At 40.1% G+C, this 25935-nt stretch overlaps 1 protein-coding gene across 1 annotated transcript in view; it reads right to left on the minus strand.

Moving 5' to 3' along the window:
• STMN1 (stathmin 1) overlaps positions 1-5886 on the minus strand; it is a 256875-nt gene extending 250989 nt beyond the window's left edge. The window contains exon 1 of the mRNA XM_044060049.1: positions 5758-5886. The gene's annotated coding sequence lies outside the window, so the exon portion shown is untranslated. The remainder of the gene's footprint in view (positions 1-5757) is intronic.
• Between the last annotated feature and the right edge of the window lie 20049 nt (positions 5887-25935).

The raw sequence follows: 25935 nt of genomic DNA on the forward strand, positions 1-25935 counted from the left end.
GAAGTGATGGCTACTAGGAAGATAGTTTCCCACGACAGAAATTTTAGTTCACAAGATGATGCTATATAAAGTTAAATAGGATTAAAGCAATTCAATATCAAAAGATAATATTACAGTTATAGTAGTAAAATATATAAAACTGAAATAGAAAACTTAATGAAAGTTGAAAACTCCCAATAATAGTCTCGGGCAATGCTGGAAACCAAGAGATCTGTGCACTAAACTAGACCTGAGGGTATTCCAGCAGGGCATTGGGGGGGGGGTTGGTCTCGAGCTAGCTACGGAGAACTCTTTGAGCTTGCTGCTCGCCCGTGGAGGAGCTAAGGACTGCCTCGAGCTACTGGAGAGAACTTTGAGCTGTTATTCGTCGGTCGGAGCTTAAGATCGGCTCGAACCCATCCCACACACTAATCATGTCATGGTCTGTCAATATATATAATACAAGATACAGAATTAGAGAAGAGAGTATGCAATTAGAAAGTAATCAAAAGTACAGGGTCTTTTCCCCACAAGCTCATCCAAAAAGACCTGCAGGGGAAAAAAGCCCCCCCCCCCCATTCCAGACCTTTATTATGTTGTGTGTTGTGTGTGTTTTGAACCAACAATGCCCCTTGCCTCCCCCACCCCCACACACCCACACTATGGCTGGCAGTAACCGTAAAAAACAAAAAAAAAAAAGGTCATAAATAAAAGCAAAATGCCAACCAACACCCCTCAAACAGCAATGGAATCCCACGATGCTAACATAACATCAAGCTGAGCACTGACTCTATTGTGATTTTATGGCCTAGTGGAAAACTCATGTTACCTTGCAAACCAGAAAAGTTGTGGCAGCCATGCCACCCAAAGCACCGAGGGTATGTGGCTGCCAAAACTGTTCTGGAAAGACAAATGCTGTGTACTCTCCGAATGATATGGGGGAAATGTTTGAGGAAGAAAACTGGTCTTGCAGAGTGTTCAGTGATCAACCTTTGAACACTTCCTATATGGGCTAAATCTAGGACTTGGCAAGGTTTAGAGGACTTAAGCTCAAATAACCATGAAGGCTGAAGGCCACAACTAGGCAGCACACCAGGCTGAGGGCCACACTCTTCAGAACAAAAAAGAAAGGGAGTCAGTGCAGCTAGGAATGTGGCATAATAGTCCCCCCTCATCTAGAATTTTACTGGTATGAGGGCTGCTTGGAAACACTGGCAAAGGATCACCAAGAACCAGAAAAAAACGCCTCAAGAAAGAATCCCTGATTGAAATTTGTTTCTTTTAAGTCACAGTGTTCAGAAGCCAGTGGTCTAATTGCAAAAAAACTTAGGACTTCTTGCTACCTCAAGTTTACTACATTTTTCTGGAAAACCACTGCTGCACAGGCCAGTCTGCTAAAGCAGCCCAGAACCAAATGTAACTGGATAGGTGGAAGCAGAACATCATCCTGGACTCTGGCAGGCAATCTCCAAGTGTAGATTTTTGGGAGGTCTGACAAGTACATTCGATCACCTCTTAACAATTAAGAATTAAATACACTATGATTTAGAAGTTTTGTTTAGTTATGAAATGACTGAAGCCATTTAACCAAAAAGAATACAAAGTAGTATCAATTCACTAATCTGGTGGGACTTCCAACCTTGCCATTTTTTGCTAGGGAGCAGAGATCTCATTAATACTGCCCTCTTTTGAACAAGGTGGGACATCAGGAAGGGAAAAACAGTGCGAGCGAGTGTTACACACACTGAATTTTATCTTCAATACACAGGCAACATGTTATGTCCCATGCTGCAGATGAAGGGGCAGACTGTTCCCAACTGCTTTCAGAGTGGAGCAGTCAGGCAAGACAGGGCGTTAGGAGCATGCTGGTGTCCCACAGACAAAGAACTACAGAATCTCTGCTTCATGCAGGAATTCTAGTGTGGGATAACTACTGCAATTAAAGGCTTGAGTGCATCCGTGTTGGCTTCACCCTAGAAGTCAGTTCTCCTGCAGTTGACAACCCCTGAACCTCATATCTCTTCTCTTCTGTATCCTTTAAAAAAGAATGATAGGGAGCAGTTTACTTGCTGCCAGCAACTGCAATAATTTCACCTTAAATTTTCCTTTCCTCCTGCTTCTCCTTATTAGCAAGTCCAAGTCTGACCCACTGAATATAGCATTATGGTAAACTGCTCTGAAATTATGAGCAAACCTAGTTAAGCATGGCATTACACAGCGACCTTGAGGACTGCTACCCTCAGTATCCCATTCATTCCATTGTGTGAAAGCTGTGGGGTGAGGTCACGCACGGGGAAGTGGGTAGATGCCAGAGTAGACAGCTCTTTTTAAGCTTGATGACTGCAATTTCTTGCCAAGAATGGTACTTTGAAATCCATGCGTGTCTGGTAGTCAAGTACCCTCAAAATGAACACAGGATACACAGACTTGCTTCCTGTAATGATCCCTACACTTATGTTCCTTCTCTGTAGGGTGGACCATAATGTTCCACAGTGCGGGCATGGTGACTATAGTTTGCCATAACATTCTGAACAAAACATCGTCTAGTCCTTGGGGGATCCAAAAGATCTTATTAGGCTTACAAGGAACAGATGCTAAAATGTAAGTTATTTTCATGATTCCTGCACAGAGAATCATCTACAAGAGACACTACCCATGAAAGTGAGGGGAAAGACTTGAACGCATCCTAGAGAACCTTATCAGAAGGTGAAGGAGAAGTAACTGGCCAATCCTTTCAAAAGATTTTATAAATGATGCACTCCAACTTAGGGTGGTCAGGGTGTGTAACTGGGGAATCAGCACTGTCCACTTCAGTTTTGGAGATGGCGATCCCCACTGGGTGTCAATTTCCTATTACATGATCTTGTGCCATGACCCATGCTGGATATGAAGAAATAAAGGAATATTCTGACTCAAGAAAACCACTTGACTGTCAGAGATTCAGAGACAAAGCTATAACGTCTCAGGTCTAAGTCACTGGAGAAGCAGATACTGAGGGATGCACCTCCAGCAAAAACCATCAAGATCTGTCTCTATATTGTCTGTACAGAGATTCCAGATGTTAAAAGACACAGCACTGGCATCTAGTTCCAATGCAGACTGACCACTGCATTGAGATGTTGATGCTCTTAGGATAAGACAGGGACTGAGGGACAAGAACGTTTGAATTTTTGACACCAGTGCCAAAAAGACCCGCACCCGAGTCATGCCCAAGTCACTTACCCCAGAGCTAAGGGGCCAAAGCACTGACAGGTTAAGTCCAAACCATGTTGGTGCCTGTACTGGCAGGATGCTGTTCAACCCTGATGTAAGCCACACTGAAAACAAGGGCTAACACTAGAAGAGAAGACACTGCTCCCATCCAGCCCCGAACAAGAGTACGAATTGGATGTGGCCCAACAAAACTGTATTTGACAACTATGCATAATTTAAATAGTAGGCACCCTGTAGCATATGGCTGTTCTTTATGCAGCCTCCAAGACATTTCAGCAACTGTTAATTAAGTAGCCCTCAAGAAAAGGCTATGGTCCACGTGACCCTGGATCATTTAGCAGCTTGGGTGACTGGTATGGACGCATAGTTATGGTGGTGAGTGAACTGGCTAAGCGGCTGGCGATTTGGGACAACACTCTGCCAAAATCTCACACTGCAGACTCATTTAGGGACACACCGGAGGGGGGTCCTGGGTAGGTGACAACGATGAAGAAAACTATGAATATGAAGATCAGAACCATTAGAGCCAAGTACTTAAATTTTCCTTGCAACTTAAGTAACACATGGACACAACTGGGTTGGACTGCACAACTAAGCTTAAAAAAGCCCTGGTGGTCCTTAGCCTAGTATATAACTATGAACCTATATTACAACTATGAACCTATAAACATATCAGCCTCCTTGTAGATTGCAAGACTGAAAACATCCCTGCCATCTTGTTAACCTGTTAGATGATTTTCTTTTTATCTTAAAATACCAAAGTAGACACACTTATGAATTGTACTAAGGTTTGCTAGCCAAGCTTCCACTGAAATTTAGCCTCAAGCCCAGTCATCCACATGCAAGCAAATCCTGAGAGGTTATGAGGACCGTAGGAACTATTATTTTAATTTCAGATGAAAATGAGTAGTGGTGAGGGTGGGTAGTAGTAGGCACTGCCCTTACTTGCCAGGTTCTGAAAACTACATTTATTTTCCTTATTATAACAAAACGTTTTTTCCTGCTTTACTTTACTTGCAAGGTTAAACTGAAAGGGAAAAAAAAAACATTTAGGTCGATCACCACATTAAGTGTCAGTGCTTTGGTAATATACACAATCCATATTTAAATTATAAATAAATGCTGACCGATAAAACACAATATATTTGTTTACAAAAATATATATAATTACAAAGACAGGTGCACACAAAAAACATCAGGAGTAGTTTAAGAGGAAAGAAAAGAGTCAGATAGTATCGGTCACTGTACAGTTCGGTAACCTAAACAACAGACTTCTGTATGTTTTGACTATTGACAGGAAGGAAATGTGCCATTCAAAAACTTAAGGACCAAGGTCTTAACAAAAGATCCTTTGTTGTCTCGTGCCAAGACAGCAAACATTTTTCCCGCTAACAAACGGGCCATTTACTGAGCTGAAAAAGGCAAAACATTGCCTGCAATAGCAGGAGAAAAAAAACAGTAAACGGATATGCACTCTAACAAATGGTTACGTTCGGTTACAAATACGATGAATCGGTACAAAAGCAATGACTGACAGGGGTCGTCCGGCTGTGAACACAATAACGACTGACAAGGGTTGCCAAGTTGCAATCAATCTTCCCTTTGGTCTTTTGTTGCAAACAATAGCGTTGCCTGCTGCCGCCTTGCCCTCATTTCTGCCTACAACATAATTTCCAACATGCACTCGGACTGCCTTTGCAAAACACCAGCCTGTGTCTTCGTCCAGTAGTGGATTTGGATTTTACGAAGGAATCTAACCACGTATATTCAACCAGAGAATGGGGACACCTACATACATATCTCCCCTTACGATAAGTTACAACAGAGATCAACGAATGCCTACATGTTCTACAAGGTACGGATTCCCAATAAAGCTTTGTTTGCAAAGGAGCTAACTCGGCCCCTTAACAGCCAACGTGCCATACAAAGAACACTGTTGATCACAGCACATGTTGCGTGGTCTATCCAGCCGTTTGCCGAATAACACTAACGAACCCTTAAAGTAATCGGATGGTGCTCTCTCAAGTGAACAAGTCAACTGCACGGCAGCACAGGCCGCCAGCGGGTGTTTTTGTTTTTTGACAGCACAACAATAACCACGTCCAGTAACTGTAGTGACACACCAACCCCCTCCCCCAGCACAATAATGCACAGTATTGATAAGGGTTACAGCTATTCAAATACACACAATGAAACACAAGGAGTCCAACAAAGAAGATTAAAAAGAACATACTTTTAGGATGACGTTCGAATGTTTACCCCCTGCCCTACTACACACAATGCCATGCTTTAAAGAAAGCAGGCCAGCGTGAACAGGTTATCCAACGTTTTGCAGGTTAATATACAAAGCCAATCCCATTAATTTAACAGACTCACTAATTCCATGGTTCCCACGATCCATGTGTTCGCAGTAACAAATCAAGAGTTTTAATCACACACAATTTATAATTTTATAAAAAGTGCTGATATATATATATATAGTTAATACTCTCCTACAGACATAATCGATATTTTCACATATTTCATGCCAATACTAAGAACACACCATGCCGACAACAAACCCACCTGGAGCACGTTGTCTACAGATTCGCTGTCTTCCACTGACTGACAAAAACGATCTCTCTAACGATTCAAGTCAACACCCGCGAATATCGAAGAGCGCCAAGCAGCACCACGTGTCAGCCAAGGCGACTCCAGAGTGGTTCGTTTGGAGCAGTACAGCCGCGGGAACAACAACAAGAGGCAGTCCATTGGGTGGGGTGGAGCTGGTACCAGGTTACGCTTTGGGACTGTATAACTGTATAAGCGAGGCGTAGACAACAAAACCCTTCACGTTGTCAGCATGTTGTGTCTCCGTTACCTGTAGAGAACATGTCAGTTTTTTGTTACAGTACGGTCTTTAGATCATGAAATTAAACTGTTTTTGCATCGAGTTTGTGTAATCCGTTATATGTAAGAAAATACCTGAATGATTAGCAATAACATAATTTTCGCAGAAGCAAATGACGCAGGCAATTCATACAACTGAACGTGTTCTCACACATTAATGTATGCTTATGTAATTGCATATTTGTGAAGCACATTTGTATTGCTATGATTATTCAGATTTATGTTGAGTTTTTTTTTACTGGAGCTCTGCTGAATAGTAATTATTCACCCATTTTGATTATCTGGATCAACAAGAGAAATAATACAGTATTTAAACATTGCATAAGTAGCTGCTGCCCACCATCTATGTGACAACGTGCTTTTATTGTCAAAGGCTAATGACAGTAACGGGCGTCTGATTGTCTTTGATATTTTTAACCTCTTAATTTTAGCCTGTGTTCCTCCTTTGTTATGATATTTCATAACACCATCCACGTTTTATGTTTCTGAAATTGCATTTTAGTACACACCCGGTTATTCGATCAACCTTCTAAGTCTTGCCAACCGTTTAACTTAATGATGTCGAAAACAATGTCCCTGGTTTGGGCACCTTTGTCGGCTTATCCCTGATCATAGATCTCAAGCGTCTGCCATTATTTTTTAACTTCGGTCTTCAATGATTTGCTGCTAATTTGCCAGAAAACCACAGTTTTAGGCAAAAATCTGGACATTTTTGCGAAAATCTGTACAGTTGAAAGGTATGTCCCCTGATGGACAAGAGACCGCGGCGGGACACATTCTTGTCATTTTAGTTAAAGACTAAAATCAGAAATAACTATCAAAATAAAAGGGCTGCTTCCTGCAAAATTAATTGAGCATTTCGATTTGTATTTCTTGCATTTCTGAGAAAATGAACGGTAGTGTGTTACATATATTAGTCCAGAACGCTAGTATTTAAATCTAGCAGTTAAGTTCATTTTTTAAAGAAACCATTCTGTGTTCCAAAATAACCAGATTCATTGAAGAAAGGATAAAAGGTAAAGTCTTGATTTATGTTTTTTGGTACTTACGTATTATCGCAACCACAAGCAACTAGATAGTACGTTAAGTACCGACAGCTGTTCACAGTTCTCCACTTTGTAAGATACTCTGTCATTAATGTGGAGTGAACCGTAAGCAAGTGACTGTTTTCAGTCATTTAACTGACAAAAGATTTTGTTTGCCTATTGACAGAAACCGGCCCACAGACTTTCATAATTCACGTGTGGACAGGACGACCAACACATTTGTACACCGTAGCACAGTTACGGTAGATAGGGAGTAATGCTTGTTTGAAATGGGCATTCATTCATTTGAATGTCGACAAAGTAGGTAGCCGTAACTGCAAAATGACATTACTTATGCCCTGCAAACTGCTATCTCTGTAAATGACAAGTCGCAGATTCAAGACGTGTAATCCCTTTAGGGATACTTACAAGTAGTGAGCTGAACACACGCACACATGTATAAATAAGGGCAATATGGCACACGTGTGACAGTGGCAGACAAAAAAAAAAAAAACATCATATGTTTTGTACAATCCCTTCACCAGGAAACCTAAATCCCAGTTGTTCCAAGTAATCACAATACAACAGCAGCCTACAGTTGCAGTAAAAAGCATATTGGCAGACAGAGACCGGGGAAGAATGGTACCCATGAACACGATTTTCCCGTTGTTCCTCCTATTACATCTCATAACCACAGTGCCAGAATAGCAGTTGGGAATGTACACACCCCTTTGTAGTCACAGCTGAAGTTGTTTCGCGATCACATCAGAAATTATTCAACATCAGTAATGTGGTTGCGATAATACCGTTTTTTTCTAATGGCAACTCTGGGTGAGATAGGTCTATAATAAGTATAATGGGGTGTGGGGGTCCATCCCTCTCTACATCCCAACGTGGTAGGTGTGTATGTGGGGGTGTATCTCCACATTAAACTGTGCAGGACAAATGCTCATTTGTGATCTTGTGATTGCTAGTGTCTAAATTTGGTATAAAATGCTCATAGGCAATTCCAGACCCATTCATCATTGCAGCTGCAGTCCTTTGTTTTGAGTACCATCCCTGCTATGAGTTTGTCAGGTAGTTTTAAACTTTTTTCCAAGCACTGAATGTCATTCCCCATGTTATCCACTCATGAACTGCTGTAGTAGTAAATCAAATCTTTAAAAAGGGCAGTCATCAATTAGATTGTAAGGGAGTTGCTTATATTTTAAGAGGTGGTGCCCCAAAACAAACACAGATGAGGGCATATTTATTTTATCTACATTTATTTACAGGGAAGAGCTGATCAAGAGTGACCAGTTGCAGGCCCAGACAGGGTTGTAATGAGCATTACAATAAAGTGAAATTATTTAATTACATATACTCCATGACAAAAATAAAATTCATGTTCTGCATGTATACCATTAATTACTATGTGAATCATGCAAGTCATGCTTCGTTGCTATCTTATTCAGACATAGTAGTACTAGTAGGGTTTATACCTCTCAGAAAGTAAACTATGAATTCCAAAGGTTTCGTCTGTAGGTAACTCCTGAATCTATTTTATTTTATTTATTTATTCGTTAACTAGGTCAAACACTGATCCAGACTGACTATGTTCAGGTTTAGCCTGGGAAGAGCCAATGTAGTAATGATGACAACGTTGTAACCAGAATGATAGACAGGCAAATTGTAAAATGCCTTGCAGAGTTTGCAATGCTGAAAATACATTTACAATAGGTTAATGCAAATAATAAATGATAAATAAAATTGACTATTATGTATCCAAAAATAACAACAATCTCAGTTAATAAGTAGAATATTAAGGCGTTTAGAGCATGTATACTTTTATATGGTTGGGAGGGTGGCATGAACCTATATGGAAGGCAAAGTTGGAATGTACACAGAAAAGAAAGAAGAGGCAATAAAATGAGAATTAGTGTTAGTAGGCATAAAGGGAGTTCATGTTGAAGTGTGAAAGACTGAACTAATGAATGGAAAATTTAGTCTATGGAGCGTGTAATTAAATTTGTAGAGGCAAAATTGGAATTTTCTGTGTGACACTGTCATTCCTAAAGCCATTGGTTTCATTAAACAGAAATATCTTGTTCTGATAGTTCCAATTTAACATAATTCTAATTTTTTTAGCTGCTGCACTCCTTGATGATGTCATACTCCAGGCTTGTAGGGCAATGCTCAGTCCTAATCCCTCACATCTTTTCTGCTGCTCACCCATTTTGGATCTCATTGCTAATATACAGCATTGGAAAGTTACATTAAATTCCTGAAATGGTAAAACCTTCTAACAGTTCCCATGGTCATAAGATTAATCCAGGATCTGTACTGGCACCATTTATATTGCCTAGGAGAGATACTGGTCCTATGTGTCAGCACTTTAACCCAACTACCCATAAGAGAATAGATAAAGAAATTTATGATTGACTTGTGGTCTGATGTGAACTGGAGGAAGTTACAATTGGTGGGGAGCAAAGCTGCCCCATACTGGTATGGACCAAGTCCAAGATTTTAATTGCCCCTGGTTGGGGTGCAGACTAACTGGCCACCTGAATTTGTGTTGATGAATTCCAGAAAATCTCTGGGCATACACGTTTGAGGATGTATAAGTTTCTCAGTTTATGGAGGGGAAGTTGAAGTCTCCTAGGAGAATGGTGTTAGACCTAATGTATGGGACTCCATACTAGTTAAATAGGAGGTGTGGTGCGAGGGTGCAATAGAGGAGATCCTATAGTTAGCTATGCTATGGTAAGAAGTTTTGTTAATAGTAAGTTGGATATGGATGTGTTCCAGGTCTTATCTTGTCTTTCTTTAGTGCCTTCCTGTATTGTGGTAGGCCTGAACATGTGATAGGCATTGAAACCCTGCACTGTTGAAGTGCTTTCAATGGTCTTGAACCAGATCTCTGTGATGATGCAAATATCAATGTTTTCTAGGCTAAAGAGTGCTTAAAGGGAATGGATTTTTTGTTAGGGCTTCTAGTGTGCCATATTCATTTTCTATTCTCATCCCTTTATGCTGCTTAGCTGACTAAACTCCTCCACTGCAAGATGTCAGGCATAGAGTGAACTGGGCTGCCTCTTTGCTCAGTATGGGCGAGCAGGCATTTGCCATTTATTCCTATCCGCTGTGACTTTGACCTCATCACCTGGGTCACAATCATACATTTATTTCTTTGTACCCTTGTCCCAGCACTGATCCAGAGTTTCTCTCAAAACTTGTTTCATATCTGTTCTTAAGCCATATCAGTTATCCATTTATCCCCCCAGTGGAGAAAGAGAGCTCTTTCTGTCTTGAAGGTGCACTCCCAGTTTAAGTTTTACCTGAAAATAGTTGTTTGTCTACTTTGCCCTGGCTTAGGATGAGTTTGTAGTGGATAAGCAAATCTTCTTAAAGTTGGTTGCTAACTGCATTACCTTTGACCAGCAGGCAATTAACTGCCCACTGGAAAATGTTGCTTTCAAAAGCTATTCCACCAGGTGTCTGTCTACTTCCTGTTTCATGAGCTTTTCCATTGCAGATATTTATGCCGTGACCATATTATCATCTGTTTACACTTTTATCAAGCATTATTGCTTAAGCTATTATTCTAGTGCTTAGCCTCTTAGCACCTCAGTGCTTCAGGGTTCCGCGTTCTGTATCTTTATCTTGTGACCTTTTGTTCTGGTGTCTCTGGGAAGTTTAATTTTTCAGAACTTGGGGTTCTTCCCAACACTTTCTCACTACAGATGGTCTTTGAATTCAGAGACATCAGATATATAGTCATCATACTGGTTGGGCACTGCAGTGAGAAGGCCTTGTAAAGTGGGTGCTCATTACTTTCCCATGTTTCACCTATATCTGGAAAGCCTTTCTATCAAACATTCATAAATGGATTTTTATGTAAGTCAGGCAATTATATTATTCTATATTTTCTGTGCTTTTATGTGTTTTGCAGTTTATAGTTGCTCAGTGCATGGAAGTCACACTGGAAAGTATAGGGACTGAGTGCTCACACTGGATGACACACTCAGGAGTGTAGCACCCCCCTTATGCCTCACTGTACTATCAGCAATCCATCTACCTAGTGAGGGAATAGAACTCACAGCTTTCTGCACCAAATGCGAGTGTTGTATTGATTTGGTAGTCATTATATTCAATAAGAAAATGTCAGGATTTATGTCCACAGCAGAGCTTTTTCTAGGGATTATTTTAAATCTGGAGAATATTCTGGATTGACTTTTTTTCTTCTTACCTATCATTCAAATCTCCTTGATAGGGATATTTTTTCACCTCTTTGGTCATATATCCACAGTTATTATACTGATGCCACATGCAAGATTTCATATTATGAAATTGCAGCATTAAATGAAAAAATATTGAGAGTGGGCTGTTTACCCCTCGGAAAAGGCTATTCCTTCCCTAGTAAAGAGAATTAACTGGTGGATAGCCAGCTTCTAAGAAATAATGAAAGACCCATTTTTATTCTCATCTATCTCACAAGGTTTTGCCACAGATACATTGGACTGTGGGTGAGGAGATAATTTGGGGTCTGTACAAGTGCAGGAATTATAGTCTTCTTGTCAAGCCAGTATGAATACATCTAAAACATTTTGTTTTATGGAGCTGGCTTTGAAAGAATTCAACAACTGTTTATAAGAAGCATTTCTTTAGCTAGTTTTAGGCAGTATCACAGCAGTATCGCACAGGTCGGTGGTGGGAATTGGTCCTGCCAGTTGTGCAGATAATTAGGAGAATGTGTGTATTCTGGGTGTGTCAGTGAATAAGCACCTCACTGCAGTACATCTGCCTGGGGACTGCATTCTTCTAGAAGGGAGTCTCCATTGCAAAATTCAGTTTGATCTTGAATTGGAGTTAAATCATCAATGATGGAGCATCTTGTGCACATTTAGAAGGACTTGGACCTCAGATCTCTTGACTCTCCCCTGACTGAGTGGTCATCTTTCTTATTTTTCTAACAAGAATACAGGATTCTCTTGTGAAATGTTGGAGCCAATGTATTTTGTACACATTTCTTCCCATTCTGTTGATTCAGATGGGTGCTTTTTTAGACTACATAAAATGGACTCTGAGATAATTTTGGTAACTGGCTGTAACAATCATGGTTTTCCCCTTCTTTTCCAGAACTGTACTCAGTGCTTTGAGTTGGATCTATGGAAGAATCACACCTTTCTCAGTCAGAAGTAAATGTTTAATCCAGTCCTGTGCACTTTTCAGCTGACAGCTGGGAAATGTTCAATTCCTAATAGAGCATTTTTTTTTATTCTGCAGTTATTAAGATTTTGCAGGAAGCAAGGAGACCTATTACTCAGAAAAGACTATCCGAATGGAAGATTTTGCGTGCCATACCAATTGTCTTTCTCCACTGTAAGCAAAATTGGCTTTCAGTCTTATAAAGCTTATTATAAAGCTGTTCATGAAAATAATTTATACATGGGACCAAAAAAAGAACAGGACCTCATATTGAGATTGTTTAGTGGCCTTCTGTTATGCCATTTTATTACATTCATCAGAGGTTTCTGATGCAAAAAAAGGATATTTACTAGTGGCAATTACGTTAGTGAGGATACGTTCTCATTGTCTGTTAATTCTTCTTTCATGCCTAAAGTGACAAAATATATTACTGTAAAGCAAATGATTTAGTTACATTCCTTCTCTTCCCTTGAAACTTAAAGAAGAAAGTTTTACAAACTATGACTCCATGTAGACAGTAACTGATCTATATTTTTAAGGCTAACACCTTTAGAAATCTGATTAGGTCATCATTTATTTTGTCTTGAATAGGTTGGGTATACCTGTAAATAATCAAATAATAGTTAACTGGCTATCAGTTTTAAGTTGCACTATACCCTAGGATTAGATCCATAATACATCTTGGCTATTACCGACCTAAGATAATTGCAAGGAGGAATTCATATGCTAGGCACCTATTTAGATTTACAAAATATAAATGTTAAGAAATGTAATCTATTGGTAATTCATTGATACTATTTTGAGAAAAAGATGCACTGTTGTTTAAAATATTTAAAAATAATTCTACTTTACTTGTTACCTAGTTTTCTTCTAATATTCATAATTTACTGCCTTCACATAACACTGGTAACAATTTTAGATGGATTTATTTTTTTAATATTCAGTGTAAAATTGAAAGTGAGGTATCCCTGGTAAGAAGGTAGAGGTTCAGGCAATGTAGGAACTCTTTGGGGAAGGTTGGAGATTTAGTGACTGGTGTTGGCTCATTCATGCTGGCATCCTGGTGGAGGGGGATGGGTGGTCAGTTGGCTATCTGTCACTTGGAAATAGAAGTTTGGCAGCAAATAAGAGGAATTAGGGACATTGGTTTGACACTCCCAGGCTGGTGACAGTCTCTCTCTCTCTCTCTGAGAATGTGTAGGAATATGCATGTGCATGCATGAGTGTTGGAGGCCTGGACAGTCAAGCAGGTGATAATGTCACTAACCAGGTTTTGGGGTTATGTCTAAAATTCAAAATACCCCAGCACTCAGAGGTAATGAAAGATTCTGACTTAGCCCAGCAGGCTGCTGACAGAAGTGCAGTAAGAGAGAGTAGGTGTATAGTGTGGGCACAAAGAAATACGTGCACTTGTAGTGCTCATCTGTCATTCATGCACCTCAGTGGTGTCCTCTCTGATCCTGTGCACATAGTATTATGTGGCAGCCTTAAAGAGCCTTGAAGCATGTGTGCTGATCTATTTTTTTTGACCAAATTAAAGGTTGGAAATGGGAAGATTGGAAAATGGTGAAACAGGGGAATCAAGCAGAGGGTAGAATATTAGGTAAGGAATTAAGGAATGAGTAGGACGGAGAGGATGAAAGAATGGATTTTTGGGTCAGGTGCCCATTTTATATGTACAAAATGAAGATAAGGTGGGGAAGGTAGTAAGAGTAGTATGAGGAAGGTGAGAGGGATAGGGTAGGTAGTAGGTGCACACAAACAAACATAGAAGACAAACAAGACCGACAGGGGAGGTGCTGACACAATCACAAATGGGGAAGACAATAGAGAAAGAGACATCAGACACACAGAAGAAGGACAGTGGGGATAAGGAAGATTGGAAAATACAGGGTGGGCATAGGCACAAAAGAGAGGGGACAGTGTATACGAATAGGATGGATTATACAGCTGCAGTCTGTATGAGCTGTGGTATAGGGGAAGATTATTTCTACCCTGGACTCCCTCACCACTAGGCCATGTCTCTGATTTTAATGTCAGTGAAGAGCAGGGATGTAACTCCATGAGTTGCTGGAGGAGGGTCTCAAAATGGCAATTCAGGCATCCAGCTGATTATCAGTAATGTCTCCCATCATCTCCTCCAGCTGCTGCCAAGTGACATATTTGTCATCTCCACTGTCACTGCTTGCTGCAGGTGTTACTACAGCACATTCTTGAGTAGGCCAGTGTCAACGGCTGCTTCTGGTGTGGGGTGGAGGTCTGGAGGACATTATTGCCTGTGGTAGTGATGGTAGTGATGTAGTAGCCCCTGGTGGTAGAGTGATAGGTCTGGCTTGTGGCAAGGGTGCTGGTCTGGATGTTGCTGGATATAAATTTAAAATAAATGGAAATATAAAAAAAAAAAAAATATATATATATATATATATATATATATATATATATATATATATATATATATATATATATATATATATATATATATATATATATATATATATATATATATATATATATATAAATAATATGGTGCTGCGGTAGCGTTGTCGCCTCACAGTAAGATGCTGTCCAGTTCGATTCTCAGCTAGAGCGTCTTCTGCGTGGAGACATGCGTAAATGGGCAGACCTTTGTTGAAGGGCTAGAGTGTCTTCTGCGTGGAGACATGCGTGAATGGGCGTACCTTCGTTGAAGGTTGCGCGTCAGGGCTGGTAACTCGGCACGTAAAAATCAACTACTAATCATTAGCGGACCAGAGGTCCGCTGTGGCGACCCCTAGCTGGGAAAAGCCGAAAGACACAAACAACAGGAAAAATAATGAGAAAGAAAGTGGGGGAGAGAGAAATACAAACGCAGTGAAAAAATGAGCTACTTTACCTGTACTATAATGCAAAGGTCCTGAAGCAACCACACCACTGTAGCAATGATGTGCCATTTCTCGACATCTACAGGACTTGAGACATGAACCCACAGCCCCACAGCAAGAAAACCCTGCCATGAACCGTACAGTGCAGAATGAAAACTCTGGTAAGGAGAGAAATGAACTTACTTCCACCATTATAGTAGGACAGTAGCACCTCAATATGTTGAGCTACATGTATTAGTGCATGGGCTCCTGCACCACTGACATCTACATAATCAACCATGTACTGCCCTCATTCAATACCGAACATAGCACCTAAGTGCCAATACCATATGTAGCAAGGTGTGATGCCTATCTCCCTGCATGCTGAATACTTTCTACATGGGCCATTACATTTCCTAACATACCCGTTGCACTTACAGTAAACTATTAGTGTAGCATTTTAACCAACATAATGTAAGGTAGATCCTTAACAACTTGACAGTGTACAACATAGTTTGACTGGATGGTTAAAATTCATGTACAGTCTATAAAACTGCTAGCAATTCATAAGTATGTAACAATTAAATACTACTCTGTATGTTTGATAATGTAGCAACCCTGAGGAAAACACATACCTGTCCTGAGTAATGGTATGACAGCTGACTGGTTTGCTAACATGTCAAACCACAGCATCTGTAAAAAGAATACACACCCCAGCATGTTCATGCTTCCTGTTGTGCAGCTGCTCATTTTCTTCAATCTGTTCATGGACTATGGAGAAAGAAATCAGAGTCCATTAGACATTACATGGCACACAGTGGCAGTTTCTACATGGACACTAAAGCCATGGCATAGTTACAGTGCATAGGTGGTGACTGCTGTCTCACCCTGGCCTCCCATCAGCCTAGGAGGTCAGGAGGACTACTTTACAGATCACTGTAATAGTGTGGGCATTACTCATCATTACAAGGTATGTCTGTACCACATGTAACATCTTGTGCCAGGCTACTCCAGGTCTCTACTTTATATTGTGGTCTTTGCTCATCAATGAGTCTTGGCCTGTGATACTGGCTAAAGAGATGAAGGAATATTTTTGATTCCCCAGCACACCGCCTTTTAGATCTAAAAATCCATAGCTTGCAGTGTAATACTTTGCAAATGTCGAAAATCCCTTACCACCACCAACAAACAACACCAGAGATGCACAGTTGGGCACAACATTCCCCACCCAGCAATGGCCAACATATGTAAGAATTGGTAAAGGGAAACCCCCCACTAGCAGGCAACATCACAGCAAACAAAATACACATTCTAAAATGCACAACCACTTCCACTCACACAAGTTGGATACACAGGTTAAAAAGGCACCCCCATCAAACCCTACCTGGGATACACATTTAGGAAAAAAAAAAACATTCTGCCAATAAACATCCACCAAATAGGGGGGGGGGCACTGACTGCCCTTTTCAGAGCCCTACTCATTCTCCCAACTCTGTATGACATACAGAAAAAATGTCAATCAAAGGAAAAGAAAAAGTAGGTAATAATATATAGTGTGTGCAACAATTATGCTAATGAGTAGATGTGGGGTAAATTTTTCTGAACTGTTCTTTTTTCACACTATAAATATTTTCAAGAATGCTCTATGAAGCTCTTCATTGATTGTACATCTATAAGAGTGTATTGTGCATGTGTGGCTGGGGTCACTGCCGCCAAACAAGCATATGAATATTGTTTAATATTGCCTTATGGCACATGGAGGTGCTAAAGGACAAAAGTGGCAGCAGATATAGGTGCTCTGTGCAACACTCACTCATATCACATGTGTTTTACATCATAACACCATTCTGTCATGCCTTGTATGTATGTATGTATGTGTTAGTCACTCTAACTTGGTGCTCTAACTTGGTGCCCACTGTTGCAGATCACATGGCAGCTGCAATGTATATAGACGCAGATGACTACCATATTCTTCCGGACTGTGACTATGGTTTCCAAAGGCACTAAGGGTGGTAGGGCTCCTTGGTGGTGTACCAAAGGATATAAAATATTTCTTTGCCTCATGTACAGACACCAGTGCTAGTACCTGCTATGGACCTCTTATGAGGGTCCCCAGTATAAGGTGGATGTCTGGCACAGCCCTACCAGGGTAATGACTGCTGCAACTAGCATTGCCAGCCATGGTGACCAACCCAGGCATTGCAAGAGTGACTTCAAGTGGCATCACATAAACCATCTGCACCTATGGGAAGAAGGGGGCAGAAAGAGTGCTCCTGAGCAGTACATTATATATGCATAACTGGTGCATTTTAGTGTAATGCATAACTATCTGGATTCTTACAGGACAGAAAGTTCATGTACATTTTCTTTTTTTTTGGGACTATTTATCAGATTCTGGGCAGATTGTGAAGAACTGGTTCCTCTTTCAAAGGCATATGAAACATCTCTCCAAATAGTGGGTTAAGTACATAACTGTAATGGTATAGCTGCATATATATATATATATATATATATATATATATATATATATATATATATATCAAAGCTGATAATTTCCCTAAATTATAGTTATTATTTGGTTACAGCCACAGCCTGCAGCAATGCATACTCCTGGACACACTTATGTTAGCATGCAGACAGGCACACTGACCCACCCACATATCATGTTAGTGGTGACCACATTGTCATTGTAGGGAACATATGCCTGCCATGGCTTAGATTCATCTTGCCCACTTCCATAACCTGCCAAACACCTATGGATTTGCTCCCATATCATGCCATGTGCATTGTCACAGCCTTGGTAGTCCTATACAGAGCAGCAGTCACATTTCCACATATTTGGCATTCAGTGTCACACACAAGGTGCATGACAGTCCAACTTATACATGGCATACTCAGGACATGATTGCTCTGTGTTGTACCACTGTCTGGCTTATAGTGTAGTACTTGGCTGTTATATGCAGACAGGTGTCCATGTTAACACCAGCATATTTTCTACCTTTGCTCTGTCATACTGACATGGTCAACATGTTGCCCTGTTAATTCTGTACAGGTGGCCATGTGTGCCAAGCTCTTCCTTGCCCTTTTGCCACAAGGCATAGCAGCAGAGACATTCTCCCACATCTTCTATGGGTTGCTCTTTTCCCAAAACATGTCATCTACATTGAACTCCCAGATACTCGCTAAGGGCATGGGTAATATCTATGGTCATAATGGCCCTTTGGACCCAATTTCTGCAATTGAACCATATCCTGTGCAGACATATCCTCTTTTTACTATTGCATACCTAGCACATATTTTATAGTTATGTAGCTATATGCATGTCTGATAGTAAGAAACAACTTGACAGTAATTTTTATGTGTGTTATTATCTCTTTCTCACTGTCCCTCCTGTATATATTTATTTGAATTTTGCTGTTTTAGTTTTCTTCATTTCTCTATTTATGCAGTATCACTCAGAAACTGTGTCTGTGGTGTGTCAGTTGTAAACACACCACTGTCCTGCCATGCATTCTATTGCTCGGTCTCTGCCTGCCCCCTGGGCTGCAACTCTGTAGGGTAACATATGTCATGCAGTAGGCAGTGAGACCTGGTGGGTTCTGTGGTGGCCTCTGGTAATGTCTCGCTGAGGAGGAGGAGATGATGTTGTACTCTTTTGGATACCACAAGTAAGTTCCATTCTGCTGCCTGGCAGAAGCTGGAGAATGTGATGAAGGCATTGGTGGATTGTCAGCTTGATGTCCACTTTGGCCATCTGCAGAGCATCCTTGAATGACTAGCAAAGTCGTACTGCTGTTGACACATTTCAGCATGCTATAAAACAAAGATGTACCAAATCAACTATGCTTAAAACCAAACAAAAAACAAAATAAAAAAAAAAAATCAAAAACAACAGCTTTGAATGCTGAGCAATACTTTTATTAGAAAAAAACAAAAGACAGAGTAAGCATTTTCATTTATTTTGTTTAACAGACTTCTTCATACTCTGAGTTACAAACTACCCATGCTTCATCAAGTAGTAAAAGAATTATGACACCATCACAGGTCAGCCAATTAATAGAGCAGATCTTAGTGTAAGCTAAATTACTCATACAAGCTTACACCTTATTTTGTTTTGTTTATTCAGTACACGGTTAAAATTAATATGATAATTTAAACCATACATCTTTGTGGCATTCAATCTCACCTGCCAGTCATATTCTTTATTGCCTAGTAGGTTCTTAGCATCATTACTTCTTTATGTCAGATTCAACAACATCTAACACATAACAGAACATTTGCATTCTTATTCTTCTTCATAATGGCATAGCGATGTTCATAGATTCCTGAAATGAGTTTACTAGTAGTTCTGACTACATAAAATGCTTGACAGGTTAGACACTCAACAATACACACAAAAAAGTTGTATTACAATACAATATTTTGGGGAAGCATAACTTATACAGTGTATACATAGAAAAAAAGTCTGTTGGAATGGCTTTACACTGTTTACATGCACTGCATGAACAGAACAACATCTCAAACATTTTATATAGAAGCTAAAGTCGCACCTGCAGAAAATCTGTCTCTGCCCCTGCACTAACACTGGAGAAGTACCCTTGAACTAAACCATGATTTTGTAATTCAACTACTTCTCTCTCATCTCTTTCTCACAACCCTTCTTCTCTAAATAGCCGGCCTTAGGTATAGGCCAACTAGGCAGCTGCCTAGGGCGCTGGTCTAGCAGGGGCGCTTTTTCCAGTATTTATTTGGTGTAGTTAGACCAGGATGGGGGCACCAGGTAGTGTGGTGGGGGCACCGTGGAGCCCTTTTGCCTAGGGCACCAGTCGACCTAGGGCCATTCCTACGACTTTCCAGCTAACTTTGTCTTTCTTACATTCAGCAATAAAATCTTCTTTTCCCTCCATCTCTTCTTTAACTTTCAATCACTTCTAGTCCTCCTCCTTCAATCAGTCTTTAGCTTATTACACTAGCTGCTAATTAGTAAATAATAATAATAATAATGATAGGGTCATAGGCGATTACTAAGCTAATGGCCCCAGGGCCCTTACAAGCCTAGCCAAGTTCAACCTGTGTTCCCAAGGGTGTCTGGTTTAAGCCGACACTAAAATCAGCACTTATTGCCCCTGCCCAAGAGGGAGACAGGCAGAACCCCTGAGGTGAATTTCCGGTTACCCAACCAATCATCAAGGGGCTTTGTTTAACATGAATAGGAAGCTTGTTCCAAAGGTGGGGCAACCACTGTGAGACAAATCTGTGTCTCCAGCAAGTTCTGTTGATGTCACAAACCAAGTTAAGGTCCTTTGAGCCAGTGACCCACGTGCCATTTAACTTGCAAATGTGTAGCATTTCCATTAAAGCTGGGTTAGAGATTGCTCTATATGCAAGGCACAGGTCACCTCTGAGCAGTCTGTACAACACAAAGTGACAATGATTTCAGTCTGTCCACGTAAGACAGATCTTGAAGACCCTGAATTTTCTTTGTAAGGAACCATTGTGGTCTCTCCAATTGTTGCAGGTGTTAGGAAAGGAACATACCAAAGGGAGCATTGTACTCTGTTACTGGCCTGATGAGGGAAGAGTGCAGGGGGTTATAACCTATTTATTTCTGGATGCAATGCCCTTACTTATGAGATGAATAATATAAAAGGCCCTTTTTACCCCTGTGGAGATATGGTGATCAAAGTTAAGGTTGATGTCGACCTGCATGCCCAGATCTCTCACCACTGACTGTGTGCTTAGGGTATTGCTATTGATGTGGCAGTTTGCAGAAATATCACATATGTCAAAGGGAGTGATAATGCATTTTTTTTCATTAAGTTTAAGTCCATGACTTTGGCACCAGTCATTAGTCTGCATAAGGCCTTCTTGAAGGATGTTAACATAGCTAGGGGTTTCAATGATCACACCCAGTTTGCAGTCATCAGCAAACTTTGTCAGCCATAGTCTTTTAGTGTTTGTCAGCCATAGTCTTTTAGTTTTGGCCTGTACTTTAGAGAAGTAGATTCTGAACAGTAGGAGTCACAGAACTAATCCCAGTGGAAAACCACTGGTTGTGGGTCTGCTGGAGGAGCTGGACTTCCCTATTTTGACCATATAAGTTCTTTCAGCGAGCCAATTTGCAACCCACCTGACAATATATGGGCTGATACCCAGTTGGGTGAGTTTATCAATGATGCCTGAGTGGGGGATTGTGTCAAAGGCCTTGGCTATGTACAGATAGGTAGTATGCACAGATTTGCCCTCGACTAGGGCTTTGGTGACTGTCTTGAAGAAGTCCACCAAGTTTAACAGGCATGCTCTCACCTTGACAAAGCCAAACTGGGTGGGGTCGAGCATTTAAAGATTTACTATATCTTTGTTAATAAGGTCCATGATGATTCATTCCATGGCCTTGCAGATAAGGCTGGTCAGGCTAATGGGTCTATATTTCCCAAGGTCCATAGATGCACCCCCTTTGTGCAATGGGATGATGGTAGCTGTTTTCCATTCCGCTGGAATGAAGCCAGTGCTTAGGCTGTGATTGGAAATGATGTCCAATGGTGATACTAATTCCTGTTTTAACCCATGTAGAACATCACCCGGGATGTTGTCTGGTCCTACAGAGGCTGTATTTTTGGACTTGAAGAGAGCATTTAAGACATAACATGTGTTAGGGATGCTTTGGGGTATATGTGGTGGGAACAGGAGAATGAAGTTTTCACTGAACCTATCAGCCAGCAGGTTTGCTATATCCACAGGTTTTGTATAAGTAGAACCATTGACTATGAGTTCAGAGCAAATCTGGTCCTTACCTTTGAGGTTACAGATGTAACTAAAGAATGCCTTGTGGTTATCCTTAGTTAGGGAAGCTAATTAGGATTCATAGTTAGATTTGGAGGACTTCTCTAGGAGTCTTATTTGCTTGTTTAAGTTGAGGAGGGAGTGTTTCCAGTTTTAAGACTATTCCATACCTCTCAACCTCTTAGAGCAAGAAATCTGGACAAATTCATAAATAAAAGTGTGACAAAGGCCAAAAAAATGGGACAATTTTTAAATATTACTCTTACAAACTTAGAAAGTTGATAGAATAACAGGTTTTGGATTAGCATGAATTTTCTGAAGGTTATGAAGTCTGAAACTCAAATATTTTTCATTATTTTCTAACCTCAGTCTTAATTTGCCACGAATTTGCCAGCAAACTACAATTTTACAAAAATGGACCAAAAATATGAGGCAAAAATCTGTACAGTTCAGAGGTATGGGCCATTCCTTCCTACTCTTAGACAGCAATTTATTTCTCCTATTGTATAGTCTATTAATGGCAGTTGTCCACTAGGCAGGTTTGTTTTTCCTTGAAAATCTTGCTTTGGTCCTATCAGGTATGGCAGAGTCAATACAATTGTACAGGTGCTTCTATAAAGCACTGGTATATAACTCAGCATAGGTGTCTGTTCCATCAGTGGGGGGAGGGGCTTTTCTGTCATGTAGGAGGTTGTAATTGACCTTGCAGAAGTTTTTTAGTCTAGCTGTTGCTAAGGGGGGGGGGGGTCTTGTTTTATAGTTACTTTTAGTGAGACTGATTTGTGGTCAGATCTCTCCAGGAATGGACACACACTGGGGGTGGTATAGGAGTCCCCCATGTTGGTGAGCATCAGATCCAACATGTTTGAGCCACTTGTGGGTGTGCCAACCAGCTGGTCCAGAGCATTGGATTTAACAAAGTCCAGGAACCTTTGGGCAAGTGAGTTCAAACACGTATAATTTACCCAGTCAATGGATGGGTAATTAAAGTCATCCAAAACCAGGGTATTTGGCTGTAGCTTGATTGAATCAAGTAGATTCAAGTAGGCTGAGTGGATGCCCTGATTCATGGAGGGGGTTCTATAGCTGGCAATGACCTGAAGAGGGGTCTTACCTTCAATTAATTGCACCTCAAGTAATTCAAGGGAATCATGCTGTTTAATCAATCTAGAGGTATATTTATATTTAATGAATATTGATACACCATCTCCTTTAGTTCTCACACCTTTAGTTTGTGGTCTGAATGTGTGGAAGGAAATGTAACCTGGTATAGCTGCGGTGCTCTCCACAGCCTTAAATCAGTTCTCAGTGACTGCACAAATGTCAGCATCTTCCAAAGTGAGGACTGCTTCCAGTGAGTGTAGTTTTTGGTTTAGATTCCTAGCATTCAGCAGCATAACCTTGAGGTTGTTTTTAGAGGGTATTTTTTACATCAGGAATTTTGTTCTTGTGACATTGCCTGGAAAAAGCATGATGGGGTGGCAAGAGCCTTATTCAGTAACTGAAATTCTAGGTGTGACAGATGAAGACCATCTCTGGCAAAGCATCAAGGGCTGTCAACCATGTCATCCCAGGCTGACAGATACTGGATCCCCATTGAATGACACCAGAAACTAAGTCAGTTGTTGAAGTCAATCAGTTATAATAATAATGTATAAAAGGATGTTGCTTTTGTGCATCTTTGTCTATTTTATGTCTTCATTATGAAACTGTTTACTAAAGTATACAATGCAACTGGTCCACTGACATTTATGTTTGTATATTGGATTGTGCTCATCTTCCTTTGCTCAAAACAATGAACTATAGCCTTATTGTACTATCTGCAATGACTCCACGACTATGCAGACTTTTCAAAGTACTATTGAATGACTTTTTCTATACAATATATAAACTTTCACAAGATACCTTTATTGACTAGACTATGCAGACACTTGTAAAATGCTATTTTTTCCACACTATGTATAATCTTTAGTATACATCATTTGGACCTTTTCTCCACTGGCGTCTGTTAAAAAGGGTACTCTGTGCTCAATTCGACTTTCCTGATCAACAAATACAATAAATAAATAAATAAGTTCCCTAGTCTCTAGTTTTGTGACTATCTCCCACCAAGGGTCTCTCTCTAATACATTTTTGATATTATAACATTTCTTGTTAATAATAATATTGGACACTGCCCTACAACATTTTATACAACTGTGTTTCTAGCCAAAATTCAATTGTTTCTTTTACTATCTCTTTAATTACTGGTACATCAAAAGTATAGGACAAAAAACCTATAGTATATTTTTCTTTATTCTAAAAAGAGACACTAACCCCCCTGTTCTCACCATCCACTTCTGTGGCTGGTTTGTATAAATGCTACTTCCCAACCATAATCTCATTTACCAGTTCCTCAGCCAAAACTGAATGCTAATCCATCTCTTTATACATATTTATTATTCTACATAATTCTACTTTAAAATCTACGTCTTTGGTGGTAGAGGTACTGATTATCATCATTTGACCTTTCACTATGCACTGATTATCATCATTTGACCTTTCACTATGCACTGATTATCATCATTTGACCTTTCACTATGCACTGATTACCATCATTTGACCTTTCATTATGCACTGATTATCATCATTTGACCTTTCACTATGCACTGATTACCATCATTTGACCTTTCACTATGTTGTACTTCTGAAAGCTTGGATGCGTACTACTGCAGTGCAAATAACTGCTGCTACCCATAGATTTTCTTGCTTCTGTGCTAAATATTCTATTATTTTGAAAACATTTCTCTAACTTAATGTTCAAAAATACCACACTCATGTTACTCACAATAAAAGTAATGTTTAGAAACCTAGTGTTCTTGTTCAAATATTCCAGAAATTAATTCAATATTTTTTTGTGATCCTGTCCAATTAAAAAGTAAATCATCAATATAATAAACTAAAAAAAAAAGGAAAAGAAACACTGTCCAAGACAAACAAGTCTTTCCAATAAGCAGGTATATTTTTGCAAAACTGAGGGCCATAGCAGCCCCCTTAGTCACCCATTGTATCAGTTGATAAAAGTGCTTGTTAAAATTTATTTATTTATTTGTCAATGGTGACAGGGAAAGACCAAATGAGCAGACCCCATTTTCAGCTGAGACCCGGGAAGAAAAGTTCCACCACAGTAGATTTATATTAACAAGCGAATTTCAGACACTTCTTAGAAAAATAAGTTACATTTCTTATGAAAAAACAAACATAATTACAAGACAGGTATATTTATGTCATCAATTATAAGTCCGTACAATTCTTTCAGCTGTAAAATTTTGCAGGAAGCAAAGGGAAGGGATGGGAAACGTGTTCCATAGAAGTGGCAGTCTTTGGGACACATATGTGTCTGTCCAGCATGCTCTGTTTAAATCACAGACAAATTTCAGGTCCCTAGACCTTTTATTTCTGGCACTCTTTGACTTACAAATATGTGGGAGATTCATAAGTGTGAGCTTTGTGGATGCATTGTAAGCCAAGTATAGATCATCCCTCAGCAACATATAGGAGACTGAGTAGAGGGAAAAGGCTTTAAGGTGCTCTGCATAAGACAGGTTTGTTATGCCTTCTATTGTTTTTGTAAGGAACCTTTGAGGTCACTCTAGTTGCGGCATATGCCTGGTTAGGAACATACCAAAGGGAGCACTATAATCTATGACTGGCCTAATAAGGGCAGAGTACAGTGGGATAATGACCTCTTTGGAAATAGATGCCATGCCCTTACTTATAAGTTGCACAACATAAAAGGACGTCTTCACCACTGTGGCCACATTGTGGTCAAAGTTAAGGATACTGTCTACATGTATACCCAGATACCTGATCACTGAGTTGACTATTAGGGGTGTATTATCAACATGGTAGTTAGCCAGGATGCTTGATTTTCCAAAGGGTATAATTATGCATTTCTTAGCATTGAGTTTAAGATCATGGCTTTGGCACCGTTTGTTAGTCACAGAGAGACCTTCATGAAGAATGCTAGTGTCCGCAGG

This window comes from Protopterus annectens, chromosome 1.part2, assembly GCF_019279795.1.
Source record: "Protopterus annectens isolate FY-2018-M chromosome 1.part2, PAN1.0, whole genome shotgun sequence".
Classification (NCBI taxonomy): Eukaryota; Metazoa; Chordata; order Ceratodontiformes; family Protopteridae; genus Protopterus; species Protopterus annectens.